This window comes from Clupea harengus, chromosome 9, assembly GCF_900700415.2.
Source record: "Clupea harengus chromosome 9, Ch_v2.0.2, whole genome shotgun sequence".
Classification (NCBI taxonomy): domain Eukaryota; kingdom Metazoa; phylum Chordata; class Actinopteri; order Clupeiformes; family Clupeidae; genus Clupea; species Clupea harengus.
The window spans coordinates 18,663,082-18,667,330 of NC_045160.1; the positions used below are offsets into that span (position 1 = coordinate 18,663,082).

At 39.3% G+C, this 4,249-nt stretch overlaps 1 pseudogene; it reads right to left on the reverse strand.

Moving 5' to 3' along the window:
- Positions 1–287: 287 nt before the first annotated feature.
- On the reverse strand, positions 288–3,922 carry LOC116221748 (annotated as a pseudogene).
- Positions 3,923–4,249: the final 327 nt, after the last annotated feature.

The window sequence follows — 4,249 nt, forward strand, 5'->3', positions numbered from 1 at the left end:
ACCACTTGAACAAGTTCGTCATGGTTAAAAACTTGATTTTCACTGGACCAGGTCTTTTAAAATTAATTTGTGGTTAGTTAAATGACCATATTTTATACCATTTAAGTACATGCTGGTGGGTGATAACTAAAATCTGGGTTGGGGGTGGGGTTTACCATTTTTTTTAGGTCAGAGCAACAGCCCCTGAAAATGTCTGTACATGTCCCTGCCTAAAGGGGTCTATTTGCCTTGAGTAGGTTAATGTAACATATGAATAGCGAATAAATATTTGGAAAATATTTAATACACTAATGGTACATGTAGCCTCCATCATGGTCAACCCTTTTGGTTACTTCTGCGAAGGGAGAGGAAGTAGACCTGTGTAGTGACACATCAGTCTGCTTAGAGTGTGGAATATGGAATAATTTAGCTCACTAGCTGACAGTTAGCCAGAACTGTATTTAGCTCCTTTAAGGTGTCCACAGCAGCAGCAATGCTGTGAGAACCCCCTTGTAACCTATGATTTCATGCAGGAGACTACAATGACTTGTCTAGAAACTCCCCACATACCATTAGCTTGCTAGGATCTTCGTAATGGCTACAGTGCAGCAACAGCATGGAATGGAACTACCTGTCTATTAACACTATTCAAAACAAAAGGGCAGGCGATAGGAGGGGGACAAGAAAAACAAAACAGTGGTTTTTTACATTGATGGAAGGTCTGTGTAACAATTACCAGTTACATTTTCTAATAACAAGCGAACACTTGTAAAAACCGAAAATTGGGTTCAAATATTCAAAGTTTTTTCAGCATTGGCAAATACAAATTTGGGATAATTAACAGGTTTTCCCATTTTTCTGTTTCAATTTGAAGATCAGAAAATGATTTATTCAAAATCAGTTATTCAAAATTGTAGTGGTATTGTATCCTGAGTTCTGCCAAGGTGAATGTGAAGTGTTGCCTGATTTTCTAGTTGTCGTGGGGGTGTAGCCTATGAGAAGTAGGGTTGGCTTGGCATAAATTAGGCTATTTACCAAACTCTGGAAGAACATTAATAATCTTCGTATATTTGTGGGTGTCAAGTGGAACTATGCACTTGATTGCAGCCAATGGTTACCCTTATGTCATATCTAGACAAACAACTAATGTAGGCCTACAGTGAATTCATGTATCCAATGCTGATCCGGCACTCATCGGCCAACACAGTCATCATGTCATTGGCAGATCATTTTGAGAGTATAATAAAAAAGAGGATTTATTTAGACTATCTACAGAACTAGCCTATGACAACTAGCCTATCAGGCAGCACTCCCTTGTTATCTATACGGATGAGATACGATATCACTACAATGTAGAATAGTCCAACACTAATTTTTCTAAATTATCATTATCATTATCATTATCCTAAATTATATTTGTCAATGCTGAAAAAAAAATCAAAACTTATTTTGACTCAATTTTCTGTTATTTCACATGTTAATTTGGGATTAGAAAATGTAACTGATAGACGTTACACAGACCATTATGTAAACATACAGTACACACTTGAATGCTGTAACAGCATTGCAAATTACATAGATTTTGAAAAACTGTCAAATGATGTACAAATGATAACATAACATTTGGGAATGATTATACAAACTGAAAATAGAAGCTAAAAGGGCAAATACAGTGCCCTCCGCAATTATTGGCACCCCTAGTGAATATGAGCAAAACAGGCTATAAAAAAATATGTCTTTGCTGTTTATCCTCTTGGTCTTTCACTCAAAATATTCACAAAAATCTTACCTTTTCATTGAAGTAAAATTATTGAAAGAAAAAAAAACTGTTGACATTAAATAAATATTTTCCCCCAAAACATGTGTGCCACAATTATTGGCACCCCTAGAAAAATCTTATAATTAAAATCTAACTGAAGTATATTTCTAGTCATGTTTTACATTTTTAAGTTCACCTGTTTGATAAGGAACTCTTAAGAGGTCAACCATGACTTCCTGTTCCACTGGTGTACAAATATGAGGTGACACAGGCCAAATTCCATTAGTCATTCATCACTATGGGAAAGACCCAAGAACACAGTGACGATGTGCGATAGAAAGTTGTGGAGCTGCACAAATCAAGAGATGGACCCAAGAAAATCTCTAAAGAGTTGAAAATACCCATTTCCACTATCAGGGAAATAATTAAGAAGTTTAAAGCGACAGGAGATGTTAAGAATCAGCCTGGAAGCGGACGTGTGTGTACATTGACCCCACGCACCGTGAGGAGGATGGTTCGACTGGAAAAAGAATCTCCAAGGATCACAGCTGGAGAATTGTAGAGGTGAGTTGAGTCTTGGGGTCAGAAAGTCTCCAAAACTATCATCAGACGCCACCTACATCACCACAAGTTGTTTTGGAGGGTTGCCAGAAAAAAGCCTCTGCTGTCAATCAACTACAAACTAAAGCGCCTACAGTTTGCCAAATGTAAGTCAGACTTTCAATGGGGCCGAGTTATATGGTCAGATGAGACCAAAATAAAGCTTTTTGGCAACAAACATCAAAGGTGGTTTTGGCGTAGACAGAAACATAGCCATACAGAAAAGACCCCCATACCCAATGTGAAGTATGGTGGCGGATCTTTAATGTTGTGGGGCTGTTTTTCTTCCAAAGGCCCTGGACATCTTGTTAGGATACATGGTATCATGGACTCCATCAAATACCAGCAGATATTATATGAAAACCTAACAGCCCCCTCCAGTAAGCTTAAAATGGGCTGTGGTTAGACCTTCCAGCAGGTCAATGATCCAAAGCACACCTCAAAATCAACACAAAAATGGTTCACCGACCGCAGAATAAAGGTTTTGCCATGGCCATCACAGTCCCCCGACTTAAACCCCATAGAAAATCTGTGGGATGAGCTGAAGCCGAGTCTACAAACGTTGACCTCAGAATCTGAAGGATCTGGAGAGATACTGCATGTAGGAATGGTCTCAGATCCTGTGCCATGTGTTCACCAACCTCATCACGCATTATAGGAGAAGACTCAGAGCTGTTATGTTGGCAAAGGGAGGCTGCACAATACATTAAATTAAGGGGTGCCAATAATTGTGGCACACATGTTTTGGGGGAAAATATGTATTTAATGTCAACAGTTTTTTTTCTTTCAATAGTTTTACTTCAATGAAAAGGTAGGATTTTTGTGAATATTTTGAGTGAAAGACCAAGAGGATAAACAGCAAAGACATATTTTTTTATAGCCTGTTTTGCTCATATTCACTAGGGGTGCCAATAATTGCGGAGGGCACTGTATCTCTACAGCCACAGTCATTTTACTAGGAGAGCTGATATAAGCTGGGATACAAGTGTTCCAGACAGCACAGAATATTAGCATACTGAATGTGATCAATTTGCCTTTGTTGAAGTTATGAGGTAGATTGTGAGCTGTAGAGGCCATTAAAAAAAACAAGACAGCCCAGAAACCTATAGCTGAACCCCAATTACACTCTAATTTTGTATTGGTACAGACTCATATTCATACATGGGAATGAAGGGGATATAGTTAACCAAAGCACACATATAAGGACTTGTACGAGTGTAAAACGAAGAACACTGAGTCTCTGTTGCAGAGGCCCAAACCACTTCATGACATTACTGGCTGGAAGATTGGCTCTGAAGGCCATTAACACCACTAATGTTTTCCCCAGAACACAGGAGATGCAGAGAACAAAGGTGATCCCAAACGCTGTGTGACGCAACATACAGGACCACTGAGAGGGCCGACCAATGAAAGTAAGAGAACAAAGGAAACATAGAGTCAGTGATAAGAGCAGCAGGGAACTCAGCTCTGAGTTGTTGAAGTATATCTCTACTGCAATTAACATGGTCAAAGAGGCACCCAACAAAGAAAACAATGTTACAATTATTCACATGACTTCTGTGTAGGATAGTCAGTATTCTGTAAGAAACACCAATCACCTTTCCATTTGGACCAGTGTGTTGGAGGACACTTCAGATAATCAGTTGCATCTGCATTTGAATAAAAGCAACAGCACCTATACAGACTTGTTTGTTCCCTTCACTGTCTATAAGGGAATCATCTGTGAGCCATGCTTCACTGCCAACCCACTGCAGTCCAGAGATGTTCTGCCGGTGCAGTTTTGCCACTAAAACTTTGATCTCCCTGTGAGACATGAAGGTAACGATCACTTTTGATGTGGAGTTTCTTATGACGGCCCATGTCCTGCTCTGGTAGTAGTCACTGGGAATGATTCTGAATAAGAGGGGGAAC